Here is a 19,639-nt window from a genome sequence, read left to right on the forward strand (position 1 = left end):
GGTCACATACTCCCTCAAAATGACATCCTGGCCTTCTTCTGGAACTCCCTCCCCTCTCAGACTCTCAAGGTTTCCTCCAGCGTGTCGGTTCCCACAGAGCAGACCTTTGGTCTGAGACCTGACAGTCCAGATGCCACGCATGCTGCCGCGTGGCGGCGGTGTCGCGGCTTGGGACAAGAGGAGGCCCCACGGTGCGGGCTGGGGCGCCAGGCACCGCGGCGGGCGCTGAGGGTTGGGGTCACCCCCACCCCGGGCCGCCGCCGCGCTCCCAGAAAGGGGACAGAACAAGAGGCAAAAAAAAAAAAAAAAAAAAAAAAGAAGCAGCCTGTGGCACCCGGTATTCCCAGGCGGTCTCCCATCCAAGTACTAACCGGGCCCGACCCTGCTTAGCTTCCGAGACCAGAGGAGATCGGGGGCGTTCAGGGTGGTGTGGCCCTAGACGGCGGCGGAGGGCGCCCCTGCCCCGCTCAAGAAGCCAAGCCTCTCTGCGCTTTTCCCCCGCCGCCGCCGCCGCCGCCGCCGCCGCCGCCGCCGCCGCCGCCGCCGCCGCCGCCGCCTCCCGCCCCAGGCCCCGCGCCGGGCCGGGCCTGTTGAGTTCGCCGGCCGGGTCCCGCGGGCTCCCAGGGACGGGGGTGATGGGCGGGGCGGGGCGGGGGGCTGTCTCTCTATACACACACACACACACTCACACTCACTCACACTCACACAAGATGCGCCTCCACGGCTAGACTCGCCAAGGTGGAGCCCTCCCAGCCCCCCTCGTCTCCTCGCCCGGCCTCCTTCACCTACCCGCTGCCCACCCCCGGCGCGTCGCCGCCGCTGACGCTGACTGCGCACGCACGCGCGCGGCGCTCGCCCTTTGACCCCAGCCAGGGGCCGCCCTCCCCCACAACCCCTTTCAGCTGCGCCCCCCCTCGCCCTGTGGGTGGGCTGCCGCCTATTCCCCCGGGCCAGGGCTGGGGCACAGCGCAAGGGGGAGGGGAGCCAGTGTATGGGGCGTCTCTCTCTGGGGATGTGTCCCATGGGTGGGGTGGGGTGGCGTGGTCTGTGGGGCGCTGAAGAAATCAGTCCCCTCCATCTCCTACCTCTGGAAAACGCCCCAGCCCGTGGAGAACCGCCGGCACCGCTTCGTGGGGGCCGGGACCCTCCTCTGTGTCCTCCTGTGGCCCAGTCCAAGGGGCCTGGGCCTGGCCGGGGCTGCATTGGACCCCAACCACCCTGGCGTGTGGACTCGCTAAAAATCGGCCATTAGATATTGGATTCCAGCTTCATTGAGGTCATTTCACTAATGAGTGCACCGGAAAGAGTTTCCTAATCCATCTGTGAGGGTGGCAACTGAAAGAGAATTTAAAAGCTGACAGAATAGGCGAGGGAAGGCATAGGAGATTTCCACACCCAGCAAGGAAGCCTTTCCCGAAATGGAAGAAAGAAACGAGCAAACAGAGACACCGGTAGCCCGCCCGGAAAAGAGTCTGCCCCCGAGAGAAAGCACCCTGACCAGGTTCACCCGTGGGTGGGTGGCGAGCTAGCGGCGTTCAGAAGAGCGAGGCCCGCAGTCTGTGCGGAAGACACCTGCACTCGGGTGTGTGTGGCGGCCCGATTCACAAGCAGCTCTAGATGTTAAACCAAGGAGAAGCCAGGGAGTTCCCAACGCCCCAGGTGTCCTCAGCCCACGACTGGCTGCTGTGGGAATGCGAAGCCCGGCTCCTTGTCTCAGAGCGGGGCAACCAGGAGGTGTGATGTCCACCCCGGGGTTCCCAGGAGGATCAGACTGAAGCTGGGACTTGGCCTGAAAGTGTCCCCTCGCATGGCCACCCCCTTCCCCTTCCTGCTCCTCTACTCCTGGTGCCCCTCCATCCAGGGGCCAGACCTTAAAGAGTCACCCGCAAGAGAATCCTGGTCCCAAAGGAGCCTTCTGGGGGACCCCTGCTGAGAGAGGTTGTGGGCATGGCCCGCTGGGGCTCTGCCCGACCCAGGGCTGAGAGATGCAACCTCCCAGCTCTGGGTCCCTGCAGGAAGTGTTGGCAAGCACAGGGCCAGTCCTCCAAAGGCCCAGGTGCAGGGAGCCCAGGCCAAGCAGCCTGTGGAAGAAGCCACATGCTGTGCCACCCCGGGGAACACGACTGCAGGCCCGGGCCCTTCCCACCTCCTCCTCCTCCTCCTCCTCCTCCTCCTCCTCCTCCTCCGACCCCGCCCCCGCCCCCGCCCCCACATGGCACAGGGCCCAGAGACACCTCAGACACTTGCTACCCAAAGTGCAAAGGGCATCAGTTGCTCCTCCAAACCCCCCCCCAGCCCAGCAGACCGCGTTGTCCAGCCAGCCCCCGGGCCTCCCTGGGGTGCCCAGCACAAAAGTGCAGACACCCACCGGACCCTCAATCTCAGTTTTCGGATGTTTTTGCCACTCTGAGGACCCGCAGGCCAGCTGGGCCTTCTGGCAGGACAGAGAGCCCCGGAATCCGGAATCCGACTTGGAGAGCTGGGTGTACGTCCCCATGAGGAGGCGGTCCCCACCTCCGCGGCTATCCCCTTGCGGGGAGCGGCAGCCGCGGGGCCTCAGAGAAGACACCAGGCTGGGCCCCCACGGCACAGCGGGAGCACGTCCCCCGCAGGCCACTTAGCGACGGCGGCCAGCCGGCGGACGGTTGGGTTGCGCGAGACGCTGCGGCCGCCCTGCTACCGGGTTCCTGGGAGGGCGTCCTGGAACCAGCGTCCACACCAAGCCCTTGGAAGGCCCAGGCGACGGAGGAGCCCCGTCAGGCAGGGGCCGAGGACGGTGACGGCCCGGGCGGGGAGGAGCGTGTCAGGCAGGGGCAGAGGACGGTGACAGGTGATAGGCCGGGCGGGAAGGAGTCAGTCAGGCAGGGGCCGTGGAGGAGACGGGCTGGGTAAGGGTTAGGGTTAGTGTCAGGGCACAAGTCACAATCGCAAAGACCTGGAAGCCACCCGAGTGCCCATCGACCCACGAGTGGGTAAATAAAATGTGGCGCGTGGACACCACGGAGTGCTATTCGGCTATGAGGAGCAGCGGTGAGGGGGCACCTCTCGTGGTTCTCCTGGCCAGAGCTGGAACCCGTTCCAGTAAGCCAAGTATCCCAAGAATGGACACACGAGCACCACGTGCTCGCGCTCACCAGCAAATGGGTACGAACCCATGGACACCTAAGTGGACACAGAGGAATCACCTTCTTCGGGTGGGTGTCGGGCGGGTGGGGGGAGGGGATGGGCATACACATCCATTAGGAATGGGGTGGGTACGCACCGACTGGGGGATGGGCGCACTTGAAGCTCTGACCCGAGGGGGGAGGCTGGGAGAGGGCAACGCACCCGTCCTTAACATTGGTGCCCCCACAATATGCTGGAACAACATGAGGGGTAAATGAATAAGAACACGGGGGGGGGGAGGGGGGCACGGGCAACACATGTCACCTTAATACTTGGACTCCCATCATCTGCTTGAAAAGAGAGAGAAAAGAAAATGCAATAATAGAGATAAGAGACACTTTTTAAAAATAATGAATCCGGCCGGGCGCTGTGGCTCATGCCTGTAATCCTAGCTCTTGGGAGGCCGAGGCGGGCGGATTGCTCAAGGTCAGGAGTTCAAAACCAGCCTGAGCAAGAGCGAGACCCCGTCTCTACTATAAATAGAAAGAAATTAATTGGCCAACTGATATATATATAAAAAATTAGCGGGGCATGGTGGCGCATGCCTGCAGTCCCAGCTACCCGGGAGGCTGAGGCAGAAGGATCACTCGAGCCCAGGAGTTTGAAGTTGCTGTGAGCTAGGCTGACGCCACGGCACTCACTCTAGCCTGGGCAACAAACCGAGACTCTGTCTCAAAAAAAAAAAAAAAAAAAATGAATCCGAAGAGAAAAGTAAAAGGAGGCCTGTGGAGCAGGTCTGGGTGTGACTCCGGATCCCCGAACATCAGGTGCCACCACCAAAGATTCCTACGTGTAGCCCATAGAACCCCAAAAGCAACGGGAGGAGTTCTGGTCACATACTCCCTCAAAATGACATCCTGGCCTTCTTCTGGAACTCCCTCCCCTCTCAGACTCTCAAGGTTTCCTCCAGCGTGTCGGCTCCCACAGAGCAGACCTTTGGTCTGAGACCTGACAGTCCAGAAGCCACGCATGCTGCCGCGTGGCGGCGGTGTCACGGCTCGGGACAAGAGGAGGCCCCACGGTGCGGGCTGGGGCGCCAGGCACCGCGGCGGGCGCTGAGGGTGGGGGTCACCCCCACCCCGGGCCGCCCCCGCACTCCCAGAAACGCGACAGAACCAGAGGCAAAAAAAAAAAGAAGAAGCCTACGGCACCCGGTATTCCCGGGCGGTCTCCCATCCAAGTTCTAACCAGGCCCGACCCTGCTTAGCTTCCGAGACCAGACGGGATCGGGCGCGTTCGGGGTGGTGTGGCCGTGGACGGCGGAGGGCGCCCCTGCCCCGCTCAAGAAGCTGAGCCTCTCTGTGCTTCCCCGCCGCCTCCTCCCGCCCCAGGCCCCGCGCCGGGTCGGGCCTGTTGAGTTCGCCGGCCGGGTCCCGCGGGCTCCGAGGGACGGGGGTGACGGGCGGGGCGGGCAGGGAGCGGCGGGCCGGGGTTGGGGGCTGTCTCTGTATACACACACACTCACACTCACACGCACTCACTCACTCACACTCACACAAGATGCGCCTCCACGGCTGGACCCGCCAAGGTGGAGCCCTTCCAGCCCCCCTCCTCTCCTCGCCTGGCCTCCTTCACCTCCCCGCCCCCCACCCCCAGCGCGCCGGGGCCGCTGACTGCGCACGGGCGGGAGGGGCGGGGCGCTCGCCCTTTGACCCCAGCCAGGGGCGGCCCTCCCCCACAACCCCTTTCAGCTGCGCCCCCCACCCTGTGGCCCGGCGGCCGCCTATTCCCCCGGGCCAGGGCTGGGGCACAGCGCACGGGGGAGGGGAGCCAGTGTATGGGGCGTCTCTCTCTCTCTCTCGGGATGTGTCCCATGGGTGGGGTGGGGTGGCGTGGTTTGTGGGGCGCTGAAGAAATCAGTCCCCTCCATCTCCTCCCTCTGGAAAACACCCAAGCCCTTGGAGAACTGCCCGCACCTCTACCTACCGTGGGGACCGGGACCCTCCTCTGTGTCCTCCTGTGGCCCAGTCCAAGGGGCCTGGGCCTGGCCGGGGCTGCATTGGACCCCGACCACCCTGGCGTGTGGACTCGCTAAAAATTGGCGATTAGATATTGGATTCCAGCGTCATTGAGGTCATTTCACTAATGAGTGCACCGCAAAGAGTTTCCTAATCCATCTGTGAGGGTGGCAACCGAAAGAGAATTTTAGAGCTGACAGAATAGGCGAGGAAAGGCATAGGAGATTTCCACACCCAGTAAGGAAGCCTTTCCCGAAGTGGAAGAAAGAAAGGAGCAAACAGAGACACCGGTAGCCCGCCCGGATCAGAGTCTGCCCCTGAGAGAAAGTACCCTGACCAGGTTCACCCGTGGGTGGGTCGCGAGCTAGCGGCATTCAGAAGAGGGAGGCCCGCAGTCTGTGCAGAAGACACCTGCACTCGGGTGTGTGTGGCGGCACAATTCACAAGCAGCTCCAGATGTTAAACCAAGGAGAAGCCAGGGAGTTCCCAACGCCCCAGGTGTCCTCAGCCCACGACTGGCTGCTGTGGGAATGCGAAGCCCGGCTCCTTGTCTCAGAGCGGGGCAACCAGGAGGTGTGATGTCCACCCCGGGGTTCCCAGGAGGATCAGACTGAAGCTGGGACTTGGCCTGAAAGTGTCCCCTCGCATGGCCACCCCCTTCCCCTTCCTGCTCCTCTACTCCTGGTGCCCCTCCATCCAGGGGCCAGACCTTAAAGAGTCACCCGCAAGAGAATCCTGGTCCCAAAGGAGCCTTCTGGGGGACCCCTGCTGAGAGAGGTTGTGGGCATGGCCCGCTGGGGCTCTGCCCGACCCAGGGCTGAGAGATGCAACCTCCCAGCTCTGGGTCCCTGCAGGAAGTGTTGGCAAGCACAGGGCCAGTCCTCCAAAGGCCCAGGTGCAGGGAGCCCAGGCCAAGCAGCCTGTGGAAGAAGCCACATGCTGTGCCACCCCGGGGAACAGGACTGCAGGCCCGGGCCCTTCCCACCTCCTCCTCCTCCTCCTCCTCCTCCTCCTCCTCCCACCCCGCCCCCGCCCCCGCCCCCACATGGCACAGGGCCCAGAGACACCTCAGACACTTGCTACCCAAAGTGCAAAGGGCATCAGTTGCTCCTCCAAACCCCCCCCAGCCCAGCAGACCGCGTTGTCCAGCCAGCCCCCGGGCCTCCCTGGGGTGCCCAGCACAAAAGTGCAGACACCCACCGGACCCTCAATCTCAGTTTTCGGATGTTTTTGCCACTCTGAGGACCCGCAGGCCGGCTGGGCCTTCTGGCAGGACAGAGAGCCCCGGAATCCGACGTGGAGAGCTGGGTGTACGTCCCCATGAGGAGGCGGTCCCCACCTCCGCGGCTATCCCCTTGCGGGGAGCGGCAGCCGCGGGGCCTCAGAGAAGACACCAGGCTGGGCCCCCACGGCACAGCGGGAGCACGTCCCCCGCAGGCCACTTAGCGACGGCGGCCAGCCGGCGGACGGTTGGGTTGCGCGAGACGCTGCGGCCGCCCTGCTACCGGGTTCCTGGGAGGGCGTCCTGGAACCAGCGTCCACACCAAGCCCTTGGAAGGCCCAGGCCACGGAGGAGCCCCGTCAGGCAGGGGCCGAGGACGGTGACGGCCCGGGCGGGGAGGAGCGTGTCAGGCAGGGGCAGAGGACGGTGACAGGTGATAGGCCGGGCGGGAAGGAGTCAGTCAGGCAGGGGCCGTGGAGGAGACGGGCTGGGTAAGGGTTAGGGTTAGTGTCAGGGCACAAGTCACAATCGCAAAGACCTGGAAGCCACCCGAGTGCCCATCGACCCACGAGTGGGTAAATAAAATGTGGCGCGTGGACACCACGGAGTGCTATTCGGCTATGAGGAGCAGCGGTGAGGGGGCACCTCTCGTGGTTCTCCTGGCCAGAGCTGGAACCCGTTCCAGTAAGCCAAGTATCCCAAGAATGGACACACGAGCACCACGTGCTCGCGCTCACCAGCAAATGGGTACGAACCCATGGACACCTAAGTGGACACAGAGGAATCACCTTCTTCGGGTGGGTGTCGGGCGGGTGGGGGGAGGGGATGGGCATACACATCCATTAGGAATGGGGTGGGTACGCACCGACTGGGGGATGGGCGCACTTGAAGCTCTGACCCGAGGGGGGAGGCTGGGAGAGGGCAACGCACCCGTCCTTAACATTGGTGCCCCCACAATATGCTGGAACAACATGAGGGGTAAATGAATAAGAACACGGGGGGGGGAGGGGGGCACGGGCAACACATGTCACCTTAATACTTGGACTCCCATCATCTGCTTGAAAAGAGAGAGAAAAGAAAATGCAATAATAGAGATAAGAGACACTTTTTAAAAATAATGAATCCGGCCGGGCGCTGTGGCTCACGCCTGTAATCCTAGCTCTTGGGAGGCCGAGGCGGGCGGATTGCTCAAGGTCAGGAGTTCAAAACCAGCCTGAGCAAGAGCGAGACCCCGTCTCTACTATAAATAGAAAGAAATTAATTGGCCAACTGATATATATATAAAAAATTAGCGGGGCATGGTGGCGCATGCCTGCAGTCCCAGCTACCCGGGAGGCTGAGGCAGAAGGATCACTCGAGCCCAGGAGTTTGAAGTTGCTGTGAGCTAGGCTGACGCCACGGCACTCACTCTAGCCTGGGCAACAAACCGAGACTCTGTCTCAAAAAAAAAAAAAAAAAAATGAATCCGAAGAGAAAAGTAAAAGGAGGCCTGTGGAGCAGGTCTGGGTGTGACTCCGGATCCCCGAACATCAGGTGCCACCACCAAAGATTCCTACGTGTAGCCCATAGAACCCCAAAAGCAACGGGAGGAGTTCTGGTCACATACTCCCTCAAAATGACATCCTGGCCTTCTTCTGGAACTCCCTCCCCTCTCAGACTCTCAAGGTTTCCTCCAGCGTGTCGGCTCCCACAGAGCAGACCTTTGGTCTGAGACCTGACAGTCCAGAAGCCACGCATGCTGCCGCGTGGCGGCGGTGTCACGGCTCGGGACAAGAGGAGGCCCCACGGTGCGGGCTGGGGCGCCAGGCACCGCGGCGGGCGCTGAGGGTGGGGGTCACCCCCACCCCGGGCCGCCCCCGCACTCCCAGAAACGCGACAGAACCAGAGGCAAAAAAAAAAAGAAGAAGCCTACGGCACCCGGTATTCCCGGGCGGTCTCCCATCCAAGTTCTAACCAGGCCCGACCCTGCTTAGCTTCCGAGACCAGACGGGATCGGGCGCGTTCGGGGTGGTGTGGCCGTGGACGGCGGAGGGCGCCCCTGCCCCGCTCAAGAAGCCGAGCCTCTCTGCGCTTCCCCGCCGCCTCCTCCCGCCCCAGGCCCCGCGCCGGGTCGGGCCTGTTGAGTTCGCCGGCCGGGTCCCGCGGGCTCCGAGGGACGGGGGTGACGGGCGGGGCGGGCAGGGAGCGGCGGGCCGGGGTTGGGGGCTGTCTCTGTATACACACACACTCACACTCACACGCACTCACTCACTCACACTCACACAAGATGCGCCTCCACGGCTGGACCCGCCAAGGTGGAGCCCTTCCAGCCCCCCTCCTCTCCTCGCCTGGCCTCCTTCACCTCCCCGCCCCCCACCCCCAGCGCGCCGGGGCCGCTGACTGCGCACGGGCGGGAGGGGCGGGGCGCTCGCCCTTTGACCCCAGCCAGGGGCGGCCCTCCCCCACAACCCCTTTCAGCTGCGCCCCCCACCCTGTGGCCCGGCGGCCGCCTATTCCCCCGGGCCAGGGCTGGGGCACAGCGCACGGGGGAGGGGAGCCAGTGTATGGGGCGTCTCTCTCTCTCTCTCGGGATGTGTCCCATGGGTGGGGTGGGGTGGCGTGGTTTGTGGGGCGCTGAAGAAATCAGTCCCCTCCATCTCCTCCCTCTGGAAAACACCCAAGCCCTTGGAGAACTGCCCGCACCTCTACCTACCGTGGGGACCGGGACCCTCCTCTGTGTCCTCCTGTGGCCCAGTCCAAGGGGCCTGGGCCTGGCCGGGGCTGCATTGGACCCCGACCACCCTGGCGTGTGGACTCGCTAAAAATTGGCGATTAGATATTGGATTCCAGCGTCATTGAGGTCATTTCACTAATGAGTGCACCGCAAAGAGTTTCCTAATCCATCTGTGAGGGTGGCAACCGAAAGAGAATTTTAGAGCTGACAGAATAGGCGAGGAAAGGCATAGGAGATTTCCACACCCAGTAAGGAAGCCTTTCCCGAAGTGGAAGAAAGAAAGGAGCAAACAGAGACACCGGTAGCCCGCCCGGATCAGAGTCTGCCCCTGAGAGAAAGTACCCTGACCAGGTTCACCCGTGGGTGGGTCGCGAGCTAGCGGCATTCAGAAGAGGGAGGCCCGCAGTCTGTGCAGAAGACACCTGCACTCGGGTGTGTGTGGCGGCACAATTCACAAGCAGCTCCAGATGTTAAACCAAGGAGAAGCCAGGGAGTTCCCAACGCCCCAGGTGTCCTCAGCCCACGACTGGCTGCTGTGGGAATGCGAAGCCCGGCTCCTTGTCTCAGAGCGGGGCAACCAGGAGGTGTGATGTCCACCCCGGGGTTCCCAGGAGGATCAGACTGAAGCTGGGACTTGGCCTGAAAGTGTCCCCTCGCATGGCCACCCCCTTCCCCTTCCTGCTCCTCTACTCCTGGTGCCCCTCCATCCAGGGGCCAGACCTTAAAGAGTCACCCGCAAGAGAATCCTGGTCCCAAAGGAGCCTTCTGGGGGACCCCTGCTGAGAGAGGTTGTGGGCATGGCCCGCTGGGGCTCTGCCCGACCCAGGGCTGAGAGATGCAACCTCCCAGCTCTGGGTCCCTGCAGGAAGTGTTGGCAAGCACAGGGCCAGTCCTCCAAAGGCCCAGGTGCAGGGAGCCCAGGCCAAGCAGCCTGTGGAAGAAGCCACATGCTGTGCCACCCCGGGGAACACGACTGCAGGCCCGGGCCCTTCCCACCTCCTCCTCCTCCTCCTCCTCCTCCTCCTTCTCCTCCTCCTCCTCCCACCCCGCCCCCGCCCCCGCCCCCACATGGCACAGGGCCCAGAGACACCTCAGACACTTGCTACCCAAAGTGCAAAGGGCATCAGTTGCTCCTCCAAACCCCCCCCCAGCCCAGCAGACCGCGTTGTCCAGCCAGCCCCCGGGCCTCCCTGGGGTGCCCAGCACAAAAGTGCAGACACCCACCGGACCCTCAATCTCAGTTTTCGGATGTTTTTGCCACTCTGAGGACCCGCAGGCCGGCTGGGCCTTCTGGCAGGACAGAGAGCCCCGGAATCCGGAATCCGACGTGGAGAGCTGGGTGTACGTCCCCATGAGGAGGCGGTCCCCACCTCCGCGGCTATCCCCTTGCGGGGAGCGGCAGCCGCGGGGCCTCAGAGAAGACACCAGGCTGGGCCCCCACGGCACAGCGGGAGCACGTCCCCCGCAGGCCACTTAGCGACGGCGGCCAGCCGGCGGACGGTTGGGTTGCGCGAGACGCTGCGGCCGCCCTGCTACCGGGTTCCTGGGAGGGCGTCCTGGAACCAGCGTCCACACCAAGCCCTTGGAAGGCCCAGGCCACGGAGGAGCCCCGTCAGGCAGGGGCCGAGGACGGTGACGGCCCGGGCGGGGAGGAGCGTGTCAGGCAGGGGCAGAGGACGGTGACAGGTGATAGGCCGGGCGGGAAGGAGTCAGTCAGGCAGGGGCCGTGGAGGAGACGGGCTGGGTAAGGGTTAGGGTTAGTGTCAGGGCACAAGTCACAATCGCAAAGACCTGGAAGCCACCCGAGTGCCCATCGACCCACGAGTGGGTAAATAAAATGTGGCGCGTGGACACCACGGAGTGCTATTCGGCTATGAGGAGCAGCGGTGAGGGGGCACCTCTCGTGGTTCTCCTGGCCAGAGCTGGAACCCGTTCCAGTAAGCCAAGTATCCCAAGAATGGACACACGAGCACCACGTGCTCGCGCTCACCAGCAAATGGGTACGAACCCATGGACACCTAAGTGGACACAGAGGAATCACCTTCTTCGGGTGGGTGTCGGGCGGGTGGGGGGAGGGGATGGGCATACACATCCATTAGGAATGGGGTGGGTACGCACCGACTGGGGGATGGGCGCACTTGAAGCTCTGACCCGAGGGGGGAGGCTGGGAGAGGGCAACGCACCCGTCCTTAACATTGGTGCCCCCACAATATGCTGGAACAACATGAGGGGTAAATGAATAAGAACACGGGGGGGGGGAGGGGGGCACGGGCAACACATGTCACCTTAATACTTGGACTCCCATCATCTGCTTGAAAAGAGAGAGAAAAGAAAATGCAATAATAGAGATAAGAGACACTTTTTAAAAATAATGAATCCGGCCGGGCGCTGTGGCTCACGCCTGTAATCCTAGCTCTTGGGAGGCCGAGGCGGGCGGATTGCTCAAGGTCAGGAGTTCAAAACCAGCCTGAGCAAGAGCGAGACCCCGTCTCTACTATAAATAGAAAGAAATTAATTGGCCAACTGATATATATATAAAAAATTAGCGGGGCATGGTGGCGCATGCCTGCAGTCCCAGCTACCCGGGAGGCTGAGGCAGAAGGATCACTCGAGCCCAGGAGTTTGAAGTTGCTGTGAGCTAGGCTGACGCCACGGCACTCACTCTAGCCTGGGCAACAAACCGAGACTCTGTCTCAAAAAAAAAAAAAAAAAAATGAATCCGAAGAGAAAAGTAAAAGGAGGCCTGTGGAGCAGGTCTGGGTGTGACTCCGGATCCCCGAACATCAGGTGCCACCACCAAAGATTCCTACGTGTAGCCCATAGAACCCCAAAAGCAACGGGAGGAGTTCTGGTCACATACTCCCTCAAAATGACATCCTGGCCTTCTTCTGGAACTCCCTCCCCTCTCAGACTCTCAAGGTTTCCTCCAGCGTGTCGGCTCCCACAGAGCAGACCTTTGGTCTGAGACCTGACAGTCCAGAAGCCACGCATGCTGCCGCGTGGCGGCGGTGTCACGGCTCGGGACAAGAGGAGGCCCCACGGTGCGGGCTGGGGCGCCAGGCACCGCGGCGGGCGCTGAGGGTGGGGGTCACCCCCACCCCGGGCCGCCCCCGCACTCCCAGAAACGCGACAGAACCAGAGGCAAAAAAAAAAAGAAGAAGCCTACGGCACCCGGTATTCCCGGGCGGTCTCCCATCCAAGTTCTAACCAGGCCCGACCCTGCTTAGCTTCCGAGACCAGACGGGATCGGGCGCGTTCGGGGTGGTGTGGCCGTGGACGGCGGAGGGCGCCCCTGCCCCGCTCAAGAAGCCGAGCCTCTCTGCGCTTCCCCGCCGCCTCCTCCCGCCCCAGGCCCCGCGCCGGGTCGGGCCTGTTGAGTTCGCCGGCCGGGTCCCGCGGGCTCCGAGGGACGGGGGTGACGGGCGGGGCGGGCAGGGAGCGGCGGGCCGGGGTTGGGGGCTGTCTCTGTATACACACACACTCACACTCACACGCACTCACTCACTCACACTCACACAAGATGCGCCTCCACGGCTGGACCCGCCAAGGTGGAGCCCTTCCAGCCCCCCTCCTCTCCTCGCCTGGCCTCCTTCACCTCCCCGCCCCCCACCCCCAGCGCGCCGGGGCCGCTGACTGCGCACGGGCGGGAGGGGCGGGGCGCTCGCCCTTTGACCCCAGCCAGGGGCGGCCCTCCCCCACAACCCCTTTCAGCTGCGCCCCCCACCCTGTGGCCCGGCGGCCGCCTATTCCCCCGGGCCAGGGCTGGGGCACAGCGCACGGGGGAGGGGAGCCAGTGTATGGGGCGTCTCTCTCTCTCTCTCGGGATGTGTCCCATGGGTGGGGTGGGGTGGCGTGGTTTGTGGGGCGCTGAAGAAATCAGTCCCCTCCATCTCCTCCCTCTGGAAAACACCCAAGCCCTTGGAGAACTGCCCGCACCTCTACCTACCGTGGGGACCGGGACCCTCCTCTGTGTCCTCCTGTGGCCCAGTCCAAGGGGCCTGGGCCTGGCCGGGGCTGCATTGGACCCCGACCACCCTGGCGTGTGGACTCGCTAAAAATTGGCGATTAGATATTGGATTCCAGCGTCATTGAGGTCATTTCACTAATGAGTGCACCGCAAAGAGTTTCCTAATCCATCTGTGAGGGTGGCAACCGAAAGAGAATTTTAGAGCTGACAGAATAGGCGAGGAAAGGCATAGGAGATTTCCACACCCAGTAAGGAAGCCTTTCCCGAAGTGGAAGAAAGAAAGGAGCAAACAGAGACACCGGTAGCCCGCCCGGATCAGAGTCTGCCCCTGAGAGAAAGTACCCTGACCAGGTTCACCCGTGGGTGGGTCGCGAGCTAGCGGCATTCAGAAGAGGGAGGCCCGCAGTCTGTGCAGAAGACACCTGCACTCGGGTGTGTGTGGCGGCACAATTCACAAGCAGCTCCAGATGTTAAACCAAGGAGAAGCCAGGGAGTTCCCAACGCCCCAGGTGTCCTCAGCCCACGACTGGCTGCTGTGGGAATGCGAAGCCCGGCTCCTTGTCTCAGAGCGGGGCAACCAGGAGGTGTGATGTCCACCCCGGGGTTCCCAGGAGGATCAGACTGAAGCTGGGACTTGGCCTGAAAGTGTCCCCTCGCATGGCCACCCCCTTCCCCTTCCTGCTCCTCTACTCCTGGTGCCCCTCCATCCAGGGGCCAGACCTTAAAGAGTCACCCGCAAGAGAATCCTGGTCCCAAAGGAGCCTTCTGGGGGACCCCTGCTGAGAGAGGTTGTGGGCATGGCCCGCTGGGGCTCTGCCCGACCCAGGGCTGAGAGATGCAACCTCCCAGCTCTGGGTCCCTGCAGGAAGTGTTGGCAAGCACAGGGCCAGTCCTCCAAAGGCCCAGGTGCAGGGAGCCCAGGCCAAGCAGCCTGTGGAAGAAGCCACATGCTGTGCCACCCCGGGGAACACGACTGCAGGCCCGGGCCCTTCCCACCTCCTCCTCCTCCTCCTCCTCCTCCTCCTTCTCCTCCTCCTCCTCCCACCCCGCCCCCGCCCCCGCCCCCACATGGCACAGGGCCCAGAGACACCTCAGACACTTGCTACCCAAAGTGCAAAGGGCATCAGTTGCTCCTCCAAACCCCCCCCCAGCCCAGCAGACCGCGTTGTCCAGCCAGCCCCCGGGCCTCCCTGGGGTGCCCAGCACAAAAGTGCAGACACCCACCGGACCCTCAATCTCAGTTTTCGGATGTTTTTGCCACTCTGAGGACCCGCAGGCCGGCTGGGCCTTCTGGCAGGACAGAGAGCCCCGGAATCCGGAATCCGACGTGGAGAGCTGGGTGTACGTCCCCATGAGGAGGCGGTCCCCACCTCCGCGGCTATCCCCTTGCGGGGAGCGGCAGCCGCGGGGCCTCAGAGAAGACACCAGGCTGGGCCCCCACGGCACAGCGGGAGCACGTCCCCCGCAGGCCACTTAGCGACGGCGGCCAGCCGGCGGACGGTTGGGTTGCGCGAGACGCTGCGGCCGCCCTGCTACCGGGTTCCTGGGAGGGCGTCCTGGAACCAGCGTCCACACCAAGCCCTTGGAAGGCCCAGGCCACGGAGGAGCCCCGTCAGGCAGGGGCCGAGGACGGTGACGGCCCGGGCGGGGAGGAGCGTGTCAGGCAGGGGCAGAGGACGGTGACAGGTGATAGGCCGGGCGGGAAGGAGTCAGTCAGGCAGGGGCCGTGGAGGAGACGGGCTGGGTAAGGGTTAGGGTTAGTGTCAGGGCACAAGTCACAATCGCAAAGACCTGGAAGCCACCCGAGTGCCCATCGACCCACGAGTGGGTAAATAAAATGTGGCGCGTGGACACCACGGAGTGCTATTCGGCTATGAGGAGCAGCGGTGAGGGGGCACCTCTCGTGGTTCTCCTGGCCAGAGCTGGAACCCGTTCCAGTAAGCCAAGTATCCCAAGAATGGACACACGAGCACCACGTGCTCGCGCTCACCAGCAAATGGGTACGAACCCATGGACACCTAAGTGGACACAGAGGAATCACCTTCTTCGGGTGGGTGTCGGGCGGGTGGGGGGAGGGGATGGGCATACACATCCATTAGGAATGGGGTGGGTACGCACCGACTGGGGGATGGGCGCACTTGAAGCTCTGACCCGAGGGGGGAGGCTGGGAGAGGGCAACGCACCCGTCCTTAACATTGGTGCCCCCACAATATGCTGGAACAACATGAGGGGTAAATGAATAAGAACACGGGGGGGGGGAGGGGGGCACGGGCAACACATGTCACCTTAATACTTGGACTCCCATCATCTGCTTGAAAAGAGAGAGAAAAGAAAATGCAATAATAGAGATAAGAGACACTTTTTAAAAATAATGAATCCGGCCGGGCGCTGTGGCTCACGCCTGTAATCCTAGCTCTTGGGAGGCCGAGGCGGGCGGATTGCTCAAGGTCAGGAGTTCAAAACCAGCCTGAGCAAGAGCGAGACCCCGTCTCTACTATAAATAGAAAGAAATTAATTGGCCAACTGATATATATATAAAAAATTAGCGGGGCATGGTGGCGCATGCCTGCAGTCCCAGCTACCCGGGAGGCTGAGGCAGAAGGATCACTCGAGCCCAGGAGTTTGAAGTTGCTGTGAGCTAGGCTGACGCCACGGCACTCACTCTAGCCTGGGCAACAAACCGAGACTCTGTCTCAAAAAAAAAAAAAAAAAAATGAATCCGAAGAGAAAAGTAAAAGGAGGCCTGTGGAGCAGGTCTGGGTGTGACTCCGGATCCCCGAACATCAGGTGCCACCACCAAAGATTCCTACGTGTAGCCCATAGAACCCCAAAAGCAACGGGAGGAGTTCTGGTCACATACTCCCTCAAAATGACATCCTGGCCTTCTTCTGGAACTCCCTCCCCTCTCAGACTCTCAAGGTTTCCTCCAGCGTGTCGGCTCCCACAGAGCAGACCTTTGGTCTGAGACCTGACAGTCCAGAAGCCACGCATGCTGCCGCGTGGCGGCGGTGTCACGGCTCGGGACAAGAGGAGGCCCCACGGTGCGGGCTGGGGCGCCAGGCACCGCGGCGGGCGCTGAGGGTGGGGGTCACCCCCACCCCGGGCCGCCCCCGCACTCCCAGAAACGCGACAGAACCAGAGGCAAAAAAAAAAAGAAGAAGCCTACGGCACCCGGTATTCCCGGGCGGTCTCCCATCCAAGTTCTAACCAGGCCCGACCCTGCTTAGCTTCCGAGACCAGACGGGATCGGGCGCGTTCGGGGTGGTGTGGCCGTGGACGGCGGAGGGCGCCCCTGCCCCGCTCAAGAAGCCGAGCCTCTCTGCGCTTCCCCGCCGCCTCCTCCCGCCCCAGGCCCCGCGCCGGGTCGGGCCTGTTGAGTTCGCCGGCCGGGTCCCGCGGGCTCCGAGGGACGGGGGTGACGGGCGGGGCGGGCAGGGAGCGGCGGGCCGGGGTTGGGGGCTGTCTCTGTATACACACACACTCACACTCACACGCACTCACTCACTCACACTCACACAAGATGCGCCTCCACGGCTGGACCCGCCAAGGTGGAGCCCTTCCAGCCCCCCTCCTCTCCTCGCCTGGCCTCCTTCACCTCCCCGCCCCCCACCCCCAGCGCGCCGGGGCCGCTGACTGCGCACGGGCGGGAGGGGCGGGGCGCTCGCCCTTTGACCCCAGCCAGGGGCGGCCCTCCCCCACAACCCCTTTCAGCTGCGCCCCCCACCCTGTGGCCCGGCGGCCGCCTATTCCCCCGGGCCAGGGCTGGGGCACAGCGCACGGGGGAGGGGAGCCAGTGTATGGGGCGTCTCTCTCTCTCTCTCGGGATGTGTCCCATGGGTGGGGTGGGGTGGCGTGGTTTGTGGGGCGCTGAAGAAATCAGTCCCCTCCATCTCCTCCCTCTGGAAAACACCCAAGCCCTTGGAGAACTGCCCGCACCTCTACCTACCGTGGGGACCGGGACCCTCCTCTGTGTCCTCCTGTGGCCCAGTCCAAGGGGCCTGGGCCTGGCCGGGGCTGCATTGGACCCCGACCACCCTGGCGTGTGGACTCGCTAAAAATTGGCGATTAGATATTGGATTCCAGCGTCATTGAGGTCATTTCACTAATGAGTGCACCGCAAAGAGTTTCCTAATCCATCTGTGAGGGTGGCAACCGAAAGAGAATTTTAGAGCTGACAGAATAGGCGAGGAAAGGCATAGGAGATTTCCACACCCAGTAAGGAAGCCTTTCCCGAAGTGGAAGAAAGAAAGGAGCAAACAGAGACACCGGTAGCCCGCCCGGATCAGAGTCTGCCCCTGAGAGAAAGTACCCTGACCAGGTTCACCCGTGGGTGGGTCGCGAGCTAGCGGCATTCAGAAGAGGGAGGCCCGCAGTCTGTGCAGAAGACACCTGCACTCGGGTGTGTGTGGCGGCACAATTCACAAGCAGCTCCAGATGTTAAACCAAGGAGAAGCCAGGGAGTTCCCAACGCCCCAGGTGTCCTCAGCCCACGACTGGCTGCTGTGGGAATGCGAAGCCCGGCTCCTTGTCTCAGAGCGGGGCAACCAGGAGGTGTGATGTCCACCCCGGGGTTCCCAGGAGGATCAGACTGAAGCTGGGACTTGGCCTGAAAGTGTCCCCTCGCATGGCCACCCCCTTCCCCTTCCTGCTCCTCTACTCCTGGTGCCCCTCCATCCAGGGGCCAGACCTTAAAGAGTCACCCGCAAGAGAATCCTGGTCCCAAAGGAGCCTTCTGGGGGACCCCTGCTGAGAGAGGTTGTGGGCATGGCCCGCTGGGGCTCTGCCCGACCCAGGGCTGAGAGATGCAACCTCCCAGCTCTGGGTCCCTGCAGGAAGTGTTGGCAAGCACAGGGCCAGTCCTCCAAAGGCCCAGGTGCAGGGAGCCCAGGCCAAGCAGCCTGTGGAAGAAGCCACATGCTGTGCCACCCCGGGGAACACGACTGCAGGCCCGGGCCCTTCCCACCTCCTCCTCCTCCTCCTCCTCCTCCTCCTCCTCCCACCCCGCCCCCGCCCCCGCCCCCACATGGCACAGGGCCCAGAGACACCTCAGACACTTGCTACCCAAAGTGCAAAGGGCATCAGTTGCTCCTCCAAACCCCCCCCCAGCCCAGCAGACCGCGTTGTCCAGCCAGCCCACGGGCCTCCCTGGGGTGCCCAGCACAAAAGTGCAGACACCCACCGGACCCTCAATCTCAGTTTTCGGATGTTTTTGCCACTCTGAGGACCCGCAGGCCGGCTGGGCCTTCTGGCAGGACAGAGAGCCCCGGAATCCGACGTGGAGAGCTGGGTGTACGTCCCCATGAGGAGGCGGTCCCCACCTCCGCGGCTATCCCCTTGCGGGGAGCGGCAGCCGCGGGGCCTCAGAGAAGACACCAGGCTGGGCCCCCACGGCACAGCGGGAGCACGTCCCCCGCAGGCCACTTAGCGACGGCGGCCAGCCGGCGGACGGTTGGGTTGCGCGAGACGCTGCGGCCGCCCTGCTACCGGGTTCCTGGGAGGGCGTCCTGGAACCAGCGTCCACACCAAGCCCTTGGAAGGCCCAGGCCACGGAGGAGCCCCGTCAGGCAGGGGCCGAGGACGGTGACGGCCCGGGCGGGGAGGAGCGTGTCAGGCAGGGGCAGAGGACGGTGACAGGTGATAGGCCGGGCGGGAAGGAGTCAGTCAGGCAGGGGCCGTGGAGGAGACGGGCTGGGTAAGGGTTAGGGTTAGTGTCAGGGCACAAGTCACAATCGCAAAGACCTGGAAGCCACCCGAGTGCCCATCGACCCACGAGTGGGTAAATAAAATGTGGCGCGTGGACACCACGGAGTGCTATTCGGCTATGAGGAGCAGCGGTGAGGGGGCACCTCTCGTGGTTCTCCTGGCCAGAGCTGGAACCCGTTCCAGTAAGCCAAGTATCCCAAGAATGGACACACGAGCACCACGTGCTCGCGCTCACCAGCAAATGGGTACGAACCCATGGACACCTAAGTGGACACAGAGGAATCACCTTCTTCGGGTGGGTGTCGGGCGGGTGGGGGGAGGGGATGGGCATACACATCCATTAGGAATGGGGTGGGTACGCACCGACTGGGGGATGGGCGCACTTGAAGCTCTGACCCGAGGGGGGAGGCTGGGAGAGGGCAACGCACCCGTCCTTAACATTGGTGCCCCCACAATATGCTGGAACAACATGAGGGGTAAATGAATAAGAACACGGGGGGGGGAGGGGGGCACGGGCAACACATGTCACCTTAATACTTGGACTCCCATCATCTGCTTGAAAAGAGAGAGAAAAGAAAATGCAATAATAGAGATAAGAGACACTTTTTAAAAATAATGAATCCGGCCGGGCGCTGTGGCTCACGCCTGTAATCCTAGCTCTTGGGAGGCCGAGGCGGGCGGATTGCTCAAGGTCAGGAGTTCAAAACCAGCCTGAGCAAGAGCGAGACCCCGTCTCTACTATAAATAGAAAGAAATTAATTGGCCAACTGATATATATATAAAAAATTAGCGGGGCATGGTGGCGCATGCCTGCAGTCCCAGCTACCCGGGAGGCTGAGGCAGAAGGATCACTCGAGCCCAGGAGTTTGAAGTTGCTGTGAGCTAGGCTGACGCCACGGCACTCACTCTAG

General features: G+C 62.9%; 5 pseudogenes; all 5 read right to left on the reverse strand.

Moving 5' to 3' along the window:
• Positions 1-322: 322 nt before the first annotated feature.
• On the reverse strand, positions 323-441 carry LOC142874588 (uncharacterized; annotated as a pseudogene).
• Positions 442-4,304: 3,863 nt separating this feature from the next.
• LOC142874555 (uncharacterized) lies at positions 4,305-4,423 on the reverse strand (annotated as a pseudogene).
• Positions 4,424-8,250: 3,827 nt separating this feature from the next.
• On the reverse strand, positions 8,251-8,369 carry LOC142874676 (uncharacterized; annotated as a pseudogene).
• Positions 8,370-12,217: 3,848 nt separating this feature from the next.
• LOC142874774 (uncharacterized) lies at positions 12,218-12,336 on the reverse strand (annotated as a pseudogene).
• A 3,848-nt stretch (positions 12,337-16,184) lies between these two features.
• LOC142874797 (uncharacterized) lies at positions 16,185-16,303 on the reverse strand (annotated as a pseudogene).
• Between the last annotated feature and the right edge of the window lie 3,336 nt (positions 16,304-19,639).

The sequence above is a fragment of the Microcebus murinus genome, chromosome 1 (genome assembly GCF_040939455.1).
Source record: "Microcebus murinus isolate Inina chromosome 1, M.murinus_Inina_mat1.0, whole genome shotgun sequence".
Classification (NCBI taxonomy): Eukaryota; Metazoa; Chordata; class Mammalia; order Primates; family Cheirogaleidae; genus Microcebus; species Microcebus murinus.